The sequence below is a fragment of the Lactuca serriola genome, chromosome 5 (genome assembly GCF_051521515.1).
Source record: "Lactuca serriola cultivar US96UC23 chromosome 5, Lser_US96UC23_V15, whole genome shotgun sequence".
NCBI lineage: Eukaryota > Viridiplantae > Streptophyta > Magnoliopsida > Asterales > Asteraceae > Lactuca > Lactuca serriola.
In genome coordinates this window covers 361,050,409-361,072,190 of record NC_136412.1, presented here as the reverse complement: position 1 = coordinate 361,072,190, position 21,782 = coordinate 361,050,409, and the positions used below count along the sequence as shown (strand labels likewise).

The 21,782-nt window shown below is 44.0% G+C and overlaps 1 non-coding gene across 1 annotated transcript; it reads left to right on the top strand.

The window, feature by feature from the left end:
* Positions 1-13,666: 13,666 nt before the first annotated feature.
* LOC145055913 (small nucleolar RNA R71) lies at positions 13,667-13,773 on the top strand. The gene has a single exon (XR_013685460.1). It is a non-coding gene; the product is annotated as a small nucleolar RNA R71 (small nucleolar RNA).
* The last annotated feature ends 8,009 nt before the right edge of the window (positions 13,774-21,782 follow it).

The following is a 21,782-nucleotide window of genomic DNA, read 5'->3' as shown; positions in this document are numbered from 1 at the left end:
CTCCACCACAGTCTCTGTCGTCTGCCTCATGTCTAGGAACTCCCTGGCCAGCTGCTGAAGCTCGACAGCCGGCGCAAACTCTGCCCTGAACCTGGTCACAAAGTCCGACCAGGTCATAGCCTCGATAGCTGAGGCTCCCAACGAGTCACCCACTGACTCCCACCAATCCCGGGCTCGGTCCCGTAAACACCCGGCTGCATACCTCACCTTCGACCCCTCGGGGCAGAAGCTAGTCAACTGTGCAGACTCGATGTCTGCAATCCATCGCCTGGAAGCAATGGGGTCTTTCACCCCATGGAAATCCGGCGCACCACTGCCCCTGAAGTCCTTGAAGGACAGTGTACGAGATCCCGACTGGCTAGATGCCATATCACTCCTGAATGCCCGAAGGCGATCCTCCATCAACTCCATGATCCCTTCCTTGATCGACCCAAAGAGGATGGAGGCCGACTCAAGGATGCCTCTGGTGATCTCTGACGCGATGAACTCGCGTAGTCCCTCATCTATCGGCTCGAAACCTGATCCCGAACCTGACCCCTCTCCTGAACCGCCATCTACCGGCCTCGATCGAAGTACCACCATTTTGCAATACATAATACAATCATTAGTGATATTGATACTTCATGAGGGATCACTGCTACTTACAAGTTCCCTGGTCTTATCTTGGCCTTCCTTGGTTCGGGTACGGATCCTCTGCTTTCAGTAGTACGGGCCCATACTACCTTCCACATCTATCTGTACCTTCTTCAAGGAATGCCTCGACTCCACCAGATCCCTTTCACTACTGCTGATCACTGCTATACTCATCCTAGGGTTGCCCTAGGGAAATCTCTGATTCTACTCTATCCAGCCCTCAGCTGCTGCAGGCCTCCTTGTAATGCCAATTAGCCATTACCCGAATACCATCACATGTTAAGAGGCTCAAATAATCCTTCGAGTACCCGACTCGTCCCTACAACGGTTGGACTCAAACAAGAGCTGCGCAGTAGGATCAAATCCGACACTCTAAGATTATTCAACCCTGATCACATGTGACGTGACGTATTCGCCTAATAGCTAACTCCCATTATTCAGAGTCCCACATAGCACGAAGCAAGCAGCATTCAAACAAGGGTAACAATCTCAATCAACTCTATCTGCTTACAGGAACTGTACTAGCATAAAGTGCTAAGCTCATACTATCAGGCATAACCTAATCAGGCTATCCTACTTGCTGTCTACTCAATAACTAGCATGCAATTCTCATACAACCGAGACACATAAAGCAGGCACATAAGGCATCACTCCTAGATCCTTAGTCCTATTCTAGCATGCTGTTCTACAAAAGCTGATAAACATAACATAAACTCGTATGGGTACTTTAGGGAACACTTACTTGAGCTCGGCCGGTCGCATACATCACACACTTCGTTCTTTTTCAAAACTCGTTTCTTAGTTTCTAAAAATATTTTCTTTTAGAAAATCTTTTAATCCCTCGATTTGAGTTCAGGCACCCCCGAAGGTGTGTCTGAATCCCTCAAACCAGGGCTCTGATACCAACTTGTAACGACCCAATTTTCACGTCCAAAAATTTCGTTATAAAACATTACATGAAAGCATTAATAGTTAAAACATTGTTTGATTAACCATTTCACATCGAAAACCAAATTGAAAACCACAACATTCGATCAATCAAATATCAGAGTATCAATCCCAGAATAAACTCGTAACTGCGGAAACAAGAGAGTGTGTGTGTGTGTGTGACATGCTGCTACCGTGTCGGCTCCTTTCCCCTAGCTGAGGAGGTACCTGAAACAACAACTGAAAAATGTAAGCACAAAGCTTAGTGAGTTCCCCCAACCTACCACATACCATGCAAACGCATAACACAAATACTGCCAGGCTATTCTGGGGTGCCTGACTACCCGGTACGACCATTCTGGGGCGCCGACTACCCGTGCGGCCATTTGGGGTGCCGTCCTACCCGTGTCAAGCCATTCTGGGGTGCTGACTACCCGTCGGTCCTGACAACCGATCCTCGGGGACTAGTCCCCTCCTACTACCTCTATCACATATAACATAACAAGCCAGCATGCAAACATATCATCATATTCTGTCAGACAAATTCTGGGGTGTCTGTACTACCCTTCGGTCCTAACAACCGATCCTCGTTCTATCACATAGAACAGGTCATGCTAGCACATTACATATCAGGTAGTAGCAAACCAAGATGATATCACAAAGACAATCATCTAACAACAACTCCTACTGGTGGGCCGACATTGTAGCCGTAGACCCACCGCTACTGGAAGGTAACTCACCTCGAAGTAGTTGCTGATCTGATCGGGAAGTGACTGTCTACTGCTGCTGCTGCTCCGGAAATCCTCCGGCTGCAATTCTCACAACATACTCAATCAAACACTGCTAACTGTCCTTTGGGTAAAATGACCATTTTACCCCTGATCATGTCATTAAACAAAGTCAGAGTCAACTTTCAGTTGACTCGACTCGCCGAGTTGTCTTGCCAACTCGCCGAGTCCCTAGCAAATCGTCTGACCTGAATCTCGTCGCTACTCGTCGAGTTGGGCGCTGACTCGACGAGTTCTCCTTCTAAACTTGAGGTTCAAGTCCTTCATCCTACTCGCCGAGTTGTATGAACAACTCGCCGAGTTCATCTTCATTCGATGAACACTCATCCTGAGACTCGCTGAGTTATATGAACAACTTGCCGAGTCTGTTCTTGATCTATGAAGATTGCCTTGGACTCGCCGAGTCAGGCAATGACTCGCCGAGTCCTTCCATGGGTGGGTTCAGCTTCCAACTCACCGAGTCACACCGTGTGACTCACTGCTCACACTCGACACTACAAAAGGGGACAAACTCGGAGACTCGCGAACAGACTCGCCGAGTCACATGAACGACTCGCCGAGTCGTTGCCATGCACCCACTAAATACACAGATTTGCTCGATTCCAGTCCATTCCATTCACAGATTTGGACTCCTTGAACACGAATCACACGTAAAGTTTCCAACTTTACGTGTAGATATTCACCAATACGGATTTTAGGGTTCAAAATGTACTTAAAATGGTAGATCCAAGGTCTTCAAGTAATGAGGGTCCATAAAGGCTACAGATCCGAGCCCTTAGAGCCCAAACATGCCTAGATCCGAAGTCCCTCAACACTATAAGCTCAATACACAAAGGTCAAGACTAGAAGAAGCCTTGAAATGGCTATCACAAGCTCTCAACGAGATAATAATGAAGGAACAGAGAGGGTTTCGAGTCCAATACCTCTAGAAGTTCTGAAATGGCACAAAGATTCTGGATCTTCTTCCTCTCCTCTTGATCTACCTTCTTCTTCTCTCCAAAACTTCAAAGAAATGCACCAAAATCACCCAAATTACCAAAAGAGGAGTTAGAGCTTCGAGAGGGAGTGTTCTGGACGCAATGGGGGCTGATATGAGGCACAAAACGTCATTTAAATATGGTGCAACCCCTGAAACTTAGGGTTTCATCCAACAACGGTGACTCGCCGATTCCGGAATATAGACTCGCCGAGTCGCCAACTTAAACATGTCCCGGGTCCCGTCCTTACTCGGCGAGTCGGACCTATGACTCGCTGAGTCCAAGGCTAAAAAGAAGGAAAAAATACTCAATAAGATTTACATACCAGGAACCAGGTGCTACAAATCTCCCCACTTATTTTAGACTTCGTCCTCGAAGTCTGCTGCTGGATCCTGAAACAGCTCGGGATAATGCTCCATCATCTCGTCCACCGGCTCCTAAGTCCATTCCGAACCCTTGCGGTGCTGCCATTGCACCTTCACTAGCTCCACCCTCTTGTTCCTCAAATCCTTCGACTTCCTGTCGAGGATTGCGACTGGGCGCTCAATGTAATTCAGGCTGTCATCAACCTGAATATCCTCCAAAGGCACTACTGCTGAATCGTCCACTAGGCACTTCCGTAGCTGGGAAACATGGAAAGTGCTGTGAATTTGGCTGAGCTCGACTGGCAGATCCAGTCTATACGCCACCTTGCCCACCCGGGCCATGACTCGGAATGGTCCAATGAACCTCGGACCTAACTTGCCTCGCTTCCTGAATCGAATGACGCCCTTCCAAGGCGACACCTTCAGGAGAACCATATCCCCGACGTGGAATTCCAAGTCGGATCGACGCTTGTCGGCATAACTTTTCTGCCGACTCTGAGCAGTCTGAAGCCTGCTCCGGACCTACTGGATCCTCCCGGTCGTCTTGAGCACCACTTCGGTGCTTCCCATGACTCTCTGGCCAACCTCACCCCAACATATCGGGGTCCTGCACCTCCGACCGTACAACATCTCAAATGGGGGACGGTCAATACTCGCGTGGTAGCTGTTGTTGTAGGAGAACTCGGCCAGGGGAAGATAGGTATCCCAGCTACCACCGAAATCCAACACGCATGCCCGCAACATATCCCCCAAAGTCTGGATGGTCCGCTCGCTTTGACCATCCGTCTGCGGGTGAAAGGCGGTGCTAAAATGCAAACGAGTGCCCAACTCGTCATGAAATTTCTTCCAAAACCTGGAAGTAAAACGTACATCCCTATCCGAGATAACTGAAACTGGCACCCCGTGCCGCGCCACGATTTCCCTGATATAGATGTCGGCCAATTTCTCGGCCGATATGCTCTCCTAAATCGGGATAAAGTGAGCACTCTTGGTCAATCGATCCACGATGACCCAAATCGAATCCACTCCACGCGCGGTCTTGGGAAGTTTCGTGATAAAGTCCATCGTGATATCTTCCCATTTCCACAATGGAATATCCAACGGCTGCATCTTGCCATGCGGCCTCTGATGTTCAGCCTTGACCTTCTTGCAGGTCAAGCAGCGCTCTACGTACCATGCCACATCCCGCTTCATGCAGGGCCACCAATAATCTAGACGAAGATCCCTATACATCTTCGTCGCCCCGGGATGAATAGAGAATCGGGACTTGTGCGCCTCCTCCATCAAAATCTGGAGCACGCCTCCGTGATACGGTACCCACACCCTACGGTGTAGTGTCAATAGTCCTCGGCTATCATAATCAAAGGAGGAAACCTGAACCACCACACGCTCGCTCTTCCGATGCTCCTCCTTGATAGCCTCCTGTTGAGCCTCCCGAATTCGCTCCAACAGGGGAGTCACCACGGTCATCCTCATGCAAACGTCCCTGATCGGCGCCGCCTTGCGGCTAAGCGCATCGGCCACCACATTGGCCTTCCCCGGGTGGTAAAGGATCTCGCAATCATAATCCTTCACCACATCCAACCACCGACGCTGCCTCATGTTCAGATTCGGCTGATCCATGAGGTACCTCAAACTCTTGTGGTCTGTGTAGATGGTACATCGAACCCCGTAGAGGTAATGCCTCCAAATCTTGAGGGCAAAAACCACCACCCCCAACTCCAAGTCATGCGTCGGGTAGTTCGCCTCGTGACGCTTGAGCTGCCTCGAAGCGTAGGTAATGACGTGCCCCCTCTACATCAGCACCGCGCCCAACCCTGAAATGGACGCGTCACTATAGACCACGAAATCCTCTACACCCTCTGGTAGGGCTAAGATCGGCGCCTCGCACAATCTCTGCCTCAACGTCTCAAACGCAGCCTGCTGCTTAGGTCCCCACCGAAAGACTACGGCTTTCTTTGCCAGCCGCGTCAGGGGTACGACTATCTTGGAGAAGTCCTGAATAAATTTCCGATAGTAGCCTGCTAATCCCAGGAAACTCCGAATCTCAGATGGAGACTTCGGAACCTCCCATCTCATCACGACCTCGACCTTGGCCGGATCGACCAGAATCTCGTTCTGGTTGACAAGGTGTCCGAGAAATTGCACCTCGCGCAACCAAAACTCACACTTGGAGAACTTGGCATACAAGCTCTCCCTCCTCAGGGTCTCCAACACCTCTCTCAGATGCTCCTCATGCTCCTCCTGAGTCTTGGAATAAACCAAGATGTCATCGATAAAGACTATCACAGACCGGTCCAGCATCGGCCTGCATACGCGGTTCATGAGGTCCATGAACGCGGCAGGAGCATTGGTGAGCCCAAACGGCATCACCACAAACTCATAGTGGCCATAGCGCGTCCGAAATGCGGTCTTCTACGTATCCTCCTCCCTGACCCTCATCTAATGATAACCCGAACGCAAATCAATCTTGGAGAACCAAGATGCTCCCTGAAGCTGGTCAAAGAGGTCATCAATCTCAGGAGCGGGTAACGGTTCTTTACCGTTACCTTGTTCAGCTCCCGGTAATCTATACACATCCGATGCGACCCGTCCTTCTTCTTCACGAACAAAATCGGGGCTCCCCAGGGTGAACTACTCGGTCGAATGAATCCCTTGTCTAACAGCTCCTGCAGCTGTGTAGACAACTGCTGCATCTCAGGAGGAGACAACCGATACGGTGCCTTGGCTATCGGAGCCGCACCAGGAACGAGGTCAATCCTAAACTCAACCTGTCGTTCCGGAGGTATCCCAGGAAGCTCCTCCGGGAAAACATCTGCAAAATCTCGAACCACCGGAACCTTGCTCACTGTTGCCTTACCCGCCTCCCGGGTATCCATCATATACGCGACATATCCTGCGCATCCCTACTGAAGATAGCGCCTAGCCCTCGCTGCTGAACATACAGTGGGTCCGCAAGGTGGCCTGATGTGCACAAAAGTACCCACTAATTTTAATATTTATAACCTAACAAACTTAGACTATCTATGCACTTATAGGCAGTGTACCTAGTCAGATTACAGTATAGCTTAGGTAAGTCGGGTGTCGATCACAGGGAACGGTGTTCTAATTAATTTACTTACTATTAAATTAACCTAATTTATTAACAAATTTAATAAAGGGTTTTATCTGATTTTACAAGATCAGATGAACTTAAATCCAATTCAATAAGTAAAAACACACACTCTTGTTTAGATTGAATCCACTTTTCCCTTATGGCTAGCTAACAATTACGGATTACTAAGTTGGTTTTTAATTATATTAGTAATTTAGTTCTATCTTACCAATATTTAACTAATTCATGTCAAACCATGTATGTTCACACATAATTAAACACAGAACCAATTATAGTTGAAAATATGCTATATAAGATTTGTTGTGTAAATGCAATTATGATCACAATTCTCGTTCTCTAGCACATCTAAACTTTATTTATTCTAATTATTAACTAAGATTGGTCAATCCTAGCTCTAACAATTCAATGTTCACTAAATTATTAGGTAAACAGGTTCATGCAGTTTAATGGTCACTAAGCTACACAGAACATGTAATTAAACAATTAGATAAACAAATATTAACATGCTAGGTCATACAAATCAAACACAAGCAAATTTTCACCAACTAAGCTTAATCCATAATCATATAACTATTCATAAGTTCAAAGCTTCATCTAGCTAAACAAGAGTAGCTAGATTCAGCTGCTCATTATAGTAATTAAACTAACACAGCTAAAACTAATGAAAGACATGTTCTAAAAATAAACCTTTACTTCTTTTGGTGTTGAAAACCCTCTTCCAGAGCCTTTTTTTCGTTCTTATTCGTCTTCTGGAACTCTTTCTCTTCTGCCAAAAGTCTCACCTTTCGTAATAATCATCAGAACTTATATAATGCTTAAAAACTCGCGCCACGTCGTGGGCTTCAAGCAATCCGTATCCTTCAAGGAAATCCTCCGCGTCGCGATGCTTATCTTCTGAACACCCATGCCACGTCGTGGGCTTTATTGCCACGTCGTGAAATTAGCTCTTATCGTGAATTTATTATTTTCTTGTCTTCCAAGCCTCCCATGTTCCCCATTTTGTCACCTTTGGTCCCTTTCTTCGAAAATCCTTTGTATTGACTGAAAATAACAATTTAAACTCATAAGTATCTTTATTCTAAACATATTATCAATTTATTAATAAAAATGTACTTAAATACTGCCTAAAAATAAGTGTAAATATGGCAATATCAAAATACCCCACACTTAGGCTTTGCTTGCCCTCAAGCAAATTTCAACTTAATTCTTAATTACTAAAACTACACAGAACAATCCGACTCTAGTTCAGCCATTATGCCAAAACCTCAACGCATGCATTTGTGTCTAAAATTCTCCTAAAGTACCCCCCCATACTTTAAATACTCACAATCTTCATAAACACTCACCCACTTTTTCCGAACAATGCTCATTTTATGCAACCCTCCGAATCCATCCGCAGAAAACCTCCCAACCTCAAGGTATTTTTAGTTGAGCAACCTAAGCGTACATAAACTAGAATTACAATTTTTCGATACCACTATGGAGCTCTATTTGAATTCTTCATTTCTTTGACATTTGATCTTTAGTTTCTTTGAATTCACCACCTTTGTTTGATTTTTTTGGGTATCTTCAACTTTTTGGATTTCTTCCGAATTTTGATCTTTTGATCTTCCCTTGGTTTGCTCCAAAATTCTTCAAACTTTACTCGTAATTCTCTTTTTTTTTTCTTTCACATGTAACTCACTTTTTTTTTTTTTCACTCAAAACCCTACATGCTTAAGCAGAGGCGCTCAACCTCAACCTTTATTGGTTAATGATAATAATTTTCCTGGATACATTTCAGGTTTAGGCTGCTAAACCTATTGCATCCCTTAGACCAAGCGGGGTTATGTTTTTGTTCCATGATTTCACTAAAATAAGGGAAGCCACAAATGCACTATAACGTGTATTGGCTCAACTAAACATTTGAACTTTCATCGGATCATCCCGCATAATACTAGCAATTATAGCTCAAATTATTAATACTAGATTCAATTAATTTCAATTTTCCAAATTTTCTGGCAATTTACTAGCAATTTACTGTTTCTACCCCTACCCCACACTTATTTCATACAATGCCCTCATTGTATGTATAAAACAAATCAAAATTAAAGACAAGGGAGAAAAAGGAATAGACTCCCCTGGGATAGTGGCGTGAGCATCTCCAAAAGCGTGGACAAAGTACAATTGGACTTTCAAAAATCGAAACCCGGTGGAAAACTGGTTGAATACGTAAATAAACCACGAACCGCACTCGAAACTTCAATTCGTCAAAGTGTGTATTTGTAAGGAAAAATGTGGCAATGATAAACTGGATCTCATCGTGATATGGGTTGACACCGCAAACACCAAAAAACTAAACTACCAAAAATTTCAAGAGCGCCACGACGTGGCACAAGGAGTCCACGTCGTGGAAACTGAACCTCAGCAGAAAATGAGTTGTTTGCTGTATTTACTCTAGCAGCTTTGACCAATGACTAACTGGTTGCCGACGCTTCTATGCAAATATATTTCCCAACTATAACCTCTCTCCTAATAGACCCCACACTTATCTTGAATTGTGGTTCCGACTCACGACTCTTAGCTTCTTTGACTAGACAAACACGACTCGAAAGTTAACCTTCTATGCTCCTTAGAATTCCAACGCTAATCTGAAAAATGAGATCAACCCAAAAGAAAAATAAAGTAACATAATAGTCTTAATAAAGTTTTACATCACATACTAAAGTTAAAAAAAAAAACTACTCAAAAACAGAACAAATAAAATCAATCATCATCTTGATCTTGTGCTCCACTCGGCCCTGCTCTATCATCTTGTGGACGCCATAGCTCCTCCCATGTCGGAAAATAGGGATATTGTGGCGGCATAGAAGGTGGTCGGGTTACACCCAAATGTGAATAGATACCCTCAGTAAGCTGGGTATGGTAAATAGCATGACCTCGTAGATTATCCAAATATGTTCCCACCCGACTCTGAAAAGGGTCGGTGGGCACTCCTTGCACATACTGGGAAGCAGCACGCTCTCGTTCGACCTCACCTCTAGCCCGCACATTCCGACGCCTCGGCCTAGCTGGTGGCTGCTGTCCCGGCTGCACTTCCTCCTGTTCGTCATCGATCGGTGGTATAACAAAGCGACCCCCGATATTCACCACCGCGCGCATCACACCCAAGACTTGAATGGTCAAGTCTGTGTCCGGGAATCGAGTGAGATTCCTCACAAAGTCTGGGTTCAAAATTTGATATGACCTAGCCAGGCGAGTAACCAAATGCCCCCCAGTGGTCGGGCTCCCAGGCCTAGAATTGGCCGCTTTCTTCCCCATAAACCTTGCCAACATATAAGGCAGATCACAACAAACCCCCGGGGTAATAAGTGTCCATAAATAAAATAGATTCTGGATGGGGACCTTATCACCATGATGCTTGTGATTTATTGAAAACGTGATAAGGCGGTGCAAAAATCGGAACACAGGATTCCGTATTTGTGACTCACTCGAGTCACGAGTGTTGTACTCATGGTTAGAAATGCCCCGCCAAAACTGCACATCCAAAGTACCTGGAGTAAAATCCCGCACACATCCAAGCAAGAAAGGAATAAAAAATGGAGATTGCGTCTCCACTTCCGTATAGAGCCCCATACGCCAAGCAAACTCCCGAAGACTACACTCACGATATACACCTCCAAGACGAAACACAAGTGCCCTATTGTAGGTGACATCAAGGGTGCGTTCTTCAAAACAAACGGTAGAAAAAAATTCTACCGACAATTCCCGGAACACGGGTTCTTGAATGGCGAATAGATTCCTCCACCCGTGACAAGTGAACGAAAATTGATCTCCAACATAAGTCTTCGACCAATAACGTTCCAGTTCCACTACCATTCCCACTCTACCCAGCCATCCCCAATCAATAATTGGGGCTATTGCAAACTCCCTATTGTATAACCATCCAAGTCGATTCTCGTAGGTTGTTAGCAACGGTCGGGGAATGTTTTGAGGGAATTGATATAGAGGATGTATGCTTGCTACATCTATCGGGCCCTCTTCCTGCTGGACAGCTCGTCGTGGTCCCATTTCTGCAAACAAGAGCAAAGCAAAGCAGCAAACAAATAACACATTAAAACATATATAAAAGGGCCTGCCAGAAGTCACGACGTGGCCAGGCTGCGCCACGTCGTGGAGCTTGTCGAACCCAAATGCTGAATCGGACATGTTTACGTGCGATTTCCATAAAAATAATTATTGGGGTTTGTTCCTATGGACTTTTAAATAACATGGAAACTAAAATCGGACACTAGATTCAACCAATTTCGTGAATCATTCAAACCCTAATCACGACAACTTGAAATTGGAAGAAATAATTGCAAAATAATAAATAAAACACGTACCAAATGGAGTAATTAGCAAGATCTTGCAACGAATTTAGAAGTATAATAAGAAATTGGCAGTAGGGTCGTGATGTTCCCGTGAGTGCGGCAGTCTTCCAAGTGGGGGATAAGGGGTTTCTCGGTCAAAGGGTTTTAAGCGATTGGTCCCCCCCTGATTTTTAAAGGCCACGACGTGGCGGGCGTTGCCCACGTCGTGGACCTTAAATTTCCTCAGATCGCGAATTATTATTAAGCCCACGACGTGGCTGGCTATGCCCACGTCGTGAGAGCTGTCAGATGCCAAATTTTAATAATATTCATCTAATTGACTAATTTCTTTGCAAATATTTCATTATTTAAAGTCCCCTACAGCTATTTCTCTGCTTATTACCGGTTTTTAGATGATGAATTGATGTCTTTCCTAATTAAAAAGAAAATAAATAGAAAAAGAAAATTGCAAACCAAACTCGGGTTGCCTCCCGAGAAGCGCTTCTTTTTCTTGGAGTCTTGAGCTGGACTCCGTGCCTTCTACGTTGACTCTTCGGAAGAGTCTACCACCAGGATCTTTTGTTCCTTGAACCGCCGTTTATAAGCTTGAACTCTCCTTTTATACGCCTTCTTTGAATTTTCTTTTTTAGTTTTTTCATCTTCTTCATGCTTTCGTTTTGTGCCCTTTGTGTGTTCCTCGCTCTCCATAGCGTTCCCCTCTTTTTTCACCTCCGGCCTTGTTTCTTTTGAAGTGACTTCCTCTTCATCACTTGTCATTTCCTCGTCCTCTTCGCTCACCCAAGAAGGTGGGTTCTTGTAAGCTATGACTTCAATCAAATACGGAACAGATGCCCTGGGTTTTGTCCTCTTGGCTTGATGAACTACCTTTATCTCTTCTTCCATAAGCTTTTCCAACTCTTCTAGTTCATTCTCCTCATTAATCGTGAACACTTCTTCTTTATCTTCTTGAAAATTATTTCTTATCCCGAAGACTTCTTGTTCATCTCCAACCCTCAAAGTGAGCTTGGACTCGCGGATATCAACCAGGGCACCAACAGTGTTAAGAAATGGCCGACCAAGGATTATCGGAACATCCGTGTCTTCTTTCATGTCCAAGACTACAAAATCTATTGGAAAAACAAATTTTCCGATTTTCACCAAAATATCCTGCACTATGCCTCGGGGTTGTGTCACTGAACGGTTCGCCATGTGAATCTCCATCTTTGTAGCCTTCATCTTCTGAATCTCCAATTTTTGATAAAATGAAAAAGGCATTAGATTAATGCTAGCCCCGGAATCGGCTAAAGCATTAACCTTCATTTTATTCCCAAACTCACATGGAAGAGTGAGGCGTCCAGGATCCCCCATCTTTTCTGGTGTTTCTCCCAACACAACTTTTGAAATTTGCTCACTTAGAATCACTGTAGACTGTTTCTTTAATTGCCTTCGCGTATCTATCAAGTCTTGCAGTAATTTCTGGTTCTCGGAAGCTTTGGATAAGGAGTCAACAAAGGGAGTATTAATTGGAATTCCTTTCACATGCTTCACAAACTCTAAATGTTCCTTCTCCAGTTGACTAAGTGCTGCACGGGTGGGGAATGGCATAGGTGGATGATAATCTGGAATAGGCTCCAAAGATTTTTGCTCAGACTTGCGCCACGTCGTGGCCAGAGGCGTGCCACGTCGTGGCGAGCCTGGTTCAGCATTCTTTCCATTTTCGATCCTTGATTTCTTGGGCTGCTGCGGTTGTTCTTCCAACGCCTCCAGGAACTCGGATATTGTATCTTCTTCAGTATCGATGGCCATTACGTGAGATTGGGCTTTTACTTCGGGATTCTTCGGGGACAATTTTTCATGGACTAAAGTGGCTAGTTGACCAAGTTGTACTTCAAGGTTGTGGATGGAGGCTTGCTGGTTCTTCATCAAGGTTTGTTGTTCCATGATAGCGGAATCCGTGGCATCATGTCTCTTTTCCGAAGCCTCCATAAACTTCATCAAAATGGTCTCTAGGTCGGGTTTCTTCTCGATTGGTGGCTGCTCCTTTTGGTAAAAGCCTCGACATGTCTGCCTATACTTCTCTTCTTTTTGCTTTTTATACTCTTCATAGGGCAGCCACTCCTTCTTTGGTTTCCTCCAGTCGTCATCAAACTTATCCCCACTAGAGTAGCACACTTGAGCTTTTCTGTTCCCAGACTCATCCATATTGCAGTCCTTGGTCAAGTGTGGACCACTGCATCGCTCACACCCCACTCTTATAGCATGTATCGACTGGTCCATTTGTGTTATCCGGCGATCCATGTTATTTAGCATGGCCATGACAGCTGCAATTTCTTCAGTTTGGGTCCCTCCACCGCCTTTACTTCCGTCTTGCCTCGGGTTATGGTACTCGCGAGAGTGTTTCGCGAATTCTTCGATGAGCTCCTTGACCTCCCTTGGATTTTTCTTTGTCAACGGTCCTTGAGAATCAAGGAGTTGTCTTGTCATTACATTGACCCCATCATAAAAGATTGACATCTCTTGCTGCACATTTAGGTCATGTTGAGGGCAATTTCTGAGTAGGCCCTTGTACCGCTCCCATGCTTCGTATAGTGACTCCCCCAGTTGTTGCTCAAAGTTGGCTATCGCCTTCTTGAGTTTGGCTATCTTGGATGGCGGGCAGAACTGGTCCAGGAATTGCTCACGCATTTGAGCCCAAGTGGTGATTGTACCTGGTGGGAGTGCTTTTAACTTCGGAACCTCCCATCTCATCACGACCTCGACCTTGGCCGGATCGACCAGAATCTCGTTCTGGTTGACAAGGTGTCCGAGAAATTGCACCTCGCGCAACCAAAACTCACACTTGGAGAACTTGGCATACAAGCTCTCCCTCCTCAGGGTCTCCAACACCTCTCTCAGATGCTCCTCATGCTCCTCCTGAGTCTTGGAATAAACCAAGATGTCATCGATAAAGACTATCACAGACCGGTCCAGCATCGGCCTGCATACGCGGTTCATGAGGTCCATGAACGCGGCAGGAGCATTGGTGAGCCCAAACGGCATCACCACAAACTCATAGTGGCCATAGCGCGTCCGAAATGCGGTCTTCTACGTATCCTCCTCCCTGACCCTCATCTAATGATAACCCGAACGCAAATCAATCTTGGAGAACCAAGATGCTCCCTGAAGCTGGTCAAAGAGGTCATCAATCTCAGGAGCGGGTAACGGTTCTTTACCGTTACCTTGTTCAGCTCCCGGTAATCTATACACATCCGATGCGACCCGTCCTTCTTCTTCACGAACAAAATCGGGGCTCCCCAGGGTGAACTACTCGGTCGAATGAATCCCTTGTCTAACAGCTCCTGCAGCTGTGTAGACAACTGCTGCATCTCAGGAGGAGACAACCGATACGGTGCCTTGGCTATCGGAGCCGCACCAGGAACGAGGTCAATCCTAAACTCAACCTGTCGTTCCGGAGGTATCCCAGGAAGCTCCTCCGGGAAAACATCTGCAAAATCTCGAACCACCGGAACCTTGCTCACTGTTGCCTTACCCGCCTCCCGGGTATCCATCATATACGCGACATATCCTGCGCATCCCTACTGAAGATAGCGCCTAGCCCTCGCTGCTGAACATACAGTGGGTCCGCAAGGTGGCCTGATGTGCACAAAAGTACCCACTAATTTTAATATTTATAACCTAACAAACTTAGACTATCTATGCACTTATAGGCAGTGTACCTAGTCAGATTACAGTATAGCTTAGGTAAGTCGGGTGTCGATCACAGGGAACGGTGTTCTAATTAATTTACTTACTATTAAATTAACCTAATTTATTAACAAATTTAATAAAGGGTTTTATCTGATTTTACAAGATCAGATGAACTTAAATCCAATTCAATAAGTAAAAACACACACTCTTGTTTAGATTGAATCCACTTTTCCCTTATGGCTAGCTAACAATTACGGATTACTAAGTTGGTTTTTAATTATATTAGTAATTTAGTTCTATCTTACCAATATTTAACTAATTCATGTCAAACCATGTATGTTCACACATAATTAAACACAGAACCAATTATAGTTGAAAATATGCTATATAAGATTTTGTTGTGTAAATGCAATTATGATCACAATTCTCGTTCTCTAGCACATCTAAACTTTATTTATTCTAATTATTAACTAAGATTGGTCAATCCTAGCTCTAACAATTCAATGTTCACTAAATTATTAGGTAAACAGGTTCATGCAGTTTAATGGTCACTAAGCTACACAGAACATGTAATTAAACAATTAGATAAACAAATATTAACATGCTAGGTCATACAAATCAAACACAAGCAAATTTTCACCAACTAAGCTTAATCCATAATCATATAACTATTCATAAGTTCAAAGCTTCATCTAGCTAAACAAGAGTAGCTAGATTCAGCTGCTCATTATAGTAATTAAACTAACACAGCTAAAACTAATGAAAGACATGTTCTAAAAATAAACCTTTACTTCTTTTGGTGTTGAAAACCCTCTTCCAGAGCCTTTTTTTCGTTCTTATTCGTCTTCTGGAACTCTTTCTCTTCTGCCAAAAGTCTCACCTTTCGTAATAATCATCAGAACTTATATAATGCTTAAAAACTCGCGCCACGTCGTGGGCTTCAAGCAATCCGTATCCTTCAAGGAAATCCTCCGCGTCGCGATGCTTATCTTCTGAACACCCATGCCACGTCGTGGGCTTTATTGCCACGTCGTGAAATTAGCTCTTATCGTGAATTTATTATTTTCTTGTCTTCCAAGCCTCCCATGTTCCCCATTTTGTCACCTTTGGTCCCTTTCTTCGAAAATCCTTTGTATTGACTGAAAATAACAATTTAAACTCATAAGTATCTTTATTCTAAACATATTATCAATTTATTAATAAAAATGTACTTAAATACTGCCTAAAAATAAGTGTAAATATGGCAATATCAAAATACCCCACACTTAGGCTTTGCTTGCCCTCAAGCAAATTTCAACTTAATTCTTAATTACTAAAACTACACAGAACAATCCGACTCTAGTTCAGCCATTATGCCAAAACCTCAACGCATGCATTTGTGTCTAAAATTCTCCTAAAGTACCCCCCCATACTTTAAATACTCACAATCTTCATAAACACTCACCCACTTTTTCCGAACAATGCTCATTTTATGCAACCCTCCGAATCCATCCGCAGAAAACCTCCCAACCTCAAGGTATTTTTAGTTGAGCAACCTAAGCGTACATAAACTAGAATTACAATTTTTCGATACCACTATGGAGCTCTATTTGAATTCTTCATTTCTTTGACATTTGATCTTTAGTTTCTTTGAATTCACCACCTTTGTTTGATTTTTTTGGGTATCTTCAACTTTTTGGATTTCTTCCGAATTTTGATCTTTTGATCTTCCCTTGGTTTGCTCCAAAATTCTTCAAACTTTACTCGTAATTCTCTTTTTTTTTTCTTTCACATGTAACTCACTTTTTTTTTTTTTCACTCAAAACCCTACATGCTTAAGCAGAGGCGCTCAACCTCAACCTTTATTGGTTAATGATAATAATTTTCCTGGATACATTTCAGGTTTAGGCTGCTAAACCTATTGCATCCCTTAGACCAAGCGGGGTTATGTTTTTGTTCCATGATTTCACTAAAATAAGGGAAGCCACAAATGCACTATAACGTGTATTGGCTCAACTAAACATTTGAACTTTCATCGGATCATCCCGCATAATACTAGCAATTATAGCTCAAATTATTAATACTAGATTCAATTAATTTCAATTTTCCAAATTTTCTGGCAATTTACTAGCAATTTACTGTTTCTACCCCTACCCCACACTTATTTCATACAATGCCCTCATTGTATGTATAAAACAAATCAAAATTAAAGACAAGGGAGAAAAAGGAATAGACTCCCCTGGGATAGTGGCGTGAGCATCTCCAAAAGCGTGGACAAAGTACAATTGGACTTTCAAAAATCGAAACCCGGTGGAAAACTGGTTGAATACGTAAATAAACCACGAACCGCACTCGAAACTTCAATTCGTCAAAGTGTGTATTTGTAAGGAAAAATGTGGCAATGATAAACTGGATCTCATCGTGATATGGGTTGACACCGCAAACACCAAAAAACTAAACTACCAAAAATTTCAAGAGCGCCACGACGTGGCACAAGGAGTCCACGTCGTGGAAACTGAACCTCAGCAGAAAATGAGTTGTTTGCTGTATTTACTCTAGCAGCTTTGACCAATGACTAACTGGTTGCCGACGCTTCTATGCAAATATATTTCCCAACTATAACCTCTCTCCTAATAGACCCCACACTTATCTTGAATTGTGGTTCCGACTCACGACTCTTAGCTTCTTTGACTAGACAAACACGACTCGAAAGTTAACCTTCTATGCTCCTTAGAATTCCAACGCTAATCTGAAAAATGAGATCAACCCAAAAGAAAAATAAAGTAACATAATAGTCTTAATAAAGTTTTACATCACATACTAAAGTTAAAAAAAAAAACTACTCAAAAACAGAACAAATAAAATCAATCATCATCTTGATCTTGTGCTCCACTCGGCCCTGCTCTATCATCTTGTGGACGCCATAGCTCCTCCCATGTCGGAAAATAGGGATATTGTGGCGGCATAGAAGGTGGTCGGGTTACACCCAAATGTGAATAGATACCCTCAGTAAGCTGGGTATGGTAAATAGCATGACCTCGTAGATTATCCAAATATGTTCCCACCCGACTCTGAAAAGGGTCGGTGGGCACTCCTTGCACATACTGGGAAGCAGCACGCTCTCGTTCGACCTCACCTCTAGCCCGCACATTCCGACGCCTCGGCCTAGCTGGTGGCTGCTGTCCCGGCTGCACTTCCTCCTGTTCGTCATCGATCGGTGGTATAACAAAGCGACCCCCGATATTCACCACCGCGCGCATCACACCCAAGACTTGAATGGTCAAGTCTGTGTCCGGGAATCGAGTGAGATTCCTCACAAAGTCTGGGTTCAAAATTTGATATGACCTAGCCAGGCGAGTAACCAAATGCCCCCCAGTGGTCGGGCTCCCAGGCCTAGAATTGGCCGCTTTCTTCCCCATAAACCTTGCCAACATATAAGGCAGATCACAACAAACCCCCGGGGTAATAAGTGTCCATAAATAAAATAGATTCTGGATGGGGACCTTATCACCATGATGCTTGTGATTTATTGAAAACGTGATAAGGCGGTGCAAAAATCGGAACACAGGATTCCGTATTTGTGACTCACTCGAGTCACGAGTGTTGTACTCATGGTTAGAAATGCCCCGCCAAAACTGCACATCCAAAGTACCTGGAGTAAAATCCCGCACACATCCAAGCAAGAAAGGAATAAAAAATGGAGATTGCGTCTCCACTTCCGTATAGAGCCCCATACGCCAAGCAAACTCCCGAAGACTACACTCACGATATACACCTCCAAGACGAAACACAAGTGCCCTATTGTAGGTGACATCAAGGGTGCGTTCTTCAAAACAAACGGTAGAAAAAAATTCTACCGACAATTCCCGGAACACGGGTTCTTGAATGGCGAATAGATTCCTCCACCCGTGACAAGTGAACGAAAATTGATCTCCAACATAAGTCTTCGACCAATAACGTTCCAGTTCCACTACCATTCCCACTCTACCCAGCCATCCCCAATCAATAATTGGGGCTATTGCAAACTCCCTATTGTATAACCATCCAAGTCGATTCTCGTAGGTTGTTAGCAACGGTCGGGGAATGTTTTGAGGGAATTGATATAGAGGATGTATGCTTGCTACATCTATCGGGCCCTCTTCCTGCTGGACAGCTCGTCGTGGTCCCATTTCTGCAAACAAGAGCAAAGCAAAGCAGCAAACAAATAACACATTAAAACATATATAAAAGGGCCTGCCAGAAGTCACGACGTGGCCAGGCTGCGCCACGTCGTGGAGCTTGTCGAACCCAAATGCTGAATCGGACATGTTTACGTGCGATTTCCATAAAAATAATTATTGGGGTTTGTTCCTATGGACTTTTAAATAACATGGAAACTAAAATCGGACACTAGATTCAACCAATTTCGTGAATCATTCAAACCCTAATCACGACAACTTGAAATTGGAAGAAATAATTGCAAAATAATAAATAAAACACGTACCAAATGGAGTAATTAGCAAGATCTTGCAACGAATTTAGAAGTATAATAAGAAATTGGCAGTAGGGTCGTGATGTTCCCGTGAGTGCGGCAGTCTTCCAAGTGGGGGATAAGGGGTTTCTCGGTCAAAGGGTTTTAAGCGATTGGTCCCCCCCTGATTTTTAAAGGCCACGACGTGGCGGGCGTTGCCCACGTCGTGGACCTTAAATTTCCTCAGATCGCGAATTATTATTAAGCCCACGACGTGGCTGGCTATGCCCACGTCGTGAGAGCTGTCAGATGCCAAATTTTAATAATATTCATCTAATTGACTAATTTCTTTGCAAATATTTCATTATTTAAAGTCCCCTACAGCTATTTCTCTGCTTATTACCGGTTTTTAGATGATGAATTGATGTCTTTCCTAATTAAAAAGAAAATAAATAGAAAAAGAAAATTGCAAACCAAACTCGGGTTGCCTCCCGAGAAGCGCTTCTTTTTCTTGGAGTCTTGAGCTGGACTCCGTGCCTTCTACGTTGACTCTTCGGAAGAGTCTACCACCAGGATCTTTTGTTCCTTGAACCGCCGTTTATAAGCTTGAACTCTCCTTTTATACGCCTTCTTTGAATTTTCTTTTTTAGTTTTTTCATCTTCTTCATGCTTTCGTTTTGTGCCCTTTGTGTGTTCCTCGCTCTCCATAGCGTTCCCCTCTTTTTTCACCTCCGGCCTTGTTTCTTTTGAAGTGACTTCCTCTTCATCACTTGTCATTTCCTCGTCCTCTTCGCTCACCCAAGAAGGTGGGTTCTTGTAAGCTATGACTTCAATCAAATACGGAACAGATGCCCTGGGTTTTGTCCTCTTGGCTTGATGAACTACCTTTATCTCTTCTTCCATAAGCTTTTCCAACTCTTCTAGTTCATTCTCCTCATTAATCGTGAACACTTCTTCTTTATCTTCTTGAAAATTATTTCTTATCCCGAAGACTTCTTGTTCATCTCCAACCCTCAAAGTGAGCTTGGACTCGCGGATATCAACCAGGGCACCAACAGTGTTAAGAAATGGCCGACCAAGGATTATCGGAACATCCGTGTCTTCTTTCATGTCCAAGACTACAAAATCTATTGGAAAAACAAATTTTCCGATTTTCACCAAAATATCCTGCACTATGCCTCGGGGTTGTGTCACTGAACGGTTCGCCATGTGAATCTCCATCTTTGTAGCCTTCATCTTCTGAATCTCCAATTTTTGATAAAATGAAAAAGGCATTAGATTAATGCTAGCCCCGGAATCGGCTAAAGCATTAACCTTCATTTTATTCCCAAACTCACATGGAAGAGTGAGGCGTCCAGGATCCCCCATCTTTTCTGGTGTTTCTCCCAACACAACTTTTGAAATTTGCTCACTTAGAATCACTGTAGACTGTTTCTTTAATTGCCTTCGCGTATCTATCAAGTCTTGCAGTAATTTCTGGTTCTCGGAAGCTTTGGATAAGGAGTCAACAAAGGGAGTATTAATTGGAATTCCTTTCACATGCTTCACAAACTCTAAATGTTCCTTCTCCAGTTGACTAAGTGCTGCACGGGTGGGGAATGGCATAGGTGGATGATAATCTGGAATAGGCTCCAAAGATTTTTGCTCAGACTTGCGCCACGTCGTGGCCAGAGGCGTGCCACGTCGTGGCGAGCCTGGTTCAGCATTCTTTCCATTTTCGATCCTTGATTTCTTGGGCTGCTGCGGTTGTTCTTCCAACGCCTCCAGGAACTCGGATATTGTATCTTCTTCAGTATCGATGGCCATTACGTGAGATTGGGCTTTTACTTCGGGATTCTTCGGGGACAATTTTTCATGGACTAAAGTGGCTAGTTGACCAAGTTGTACTTCAAGGTTGTGGATGGAGGCTTGCTGGTTCTTCATCAAGGTTTGTTGTTCCATGATAGCGGAATCCGTGGCATCATGTCTCTTTTCCGAAGCCTCCATAAACTTCATCAAAATGGTCTCTAGGTCGGGTTTCTTCTCGATTGGTGGCTGCTCCTTTTGGTAAAAGCCTCGACATGTCTGCCTATACTTCTCTTCTTTTTGCTTTTTATACTCTTCATAGGGCAGCCACTCCTTCTTTGGTTTCCTCCAGTCGTCATCAAACTTATCCCCACTAGAGTAGCACACTTGAGCTTTTCTGTTCCCAGACTCATCCATATTGCAGTCCTTGGTCAAGTGTGGACCACTGCATCGCTCACACCCCACTCTTATAGCATGTATCGACTGGTCCATTTGTGTTATCCGGCGATCCATGTTATTTAGCATGGCCATGACAGCTGCAATTTCTTCAGTTTGGGTCCCTCCACCGCCTTTACTTCCGTCTTGCCTCGGGTTATGGTACTCGCGAGAGTGTTTCGCGAATTCTTCGATGAGCTCCTTGACCTCCCTTGGATTTTTCTTTGTCAACGGTCCTTGAGAATCAAGGAGTTGTCTTGTCATTACATTGACCCCATCATAAAAGATTGACATCTCTTGCTGCACATTT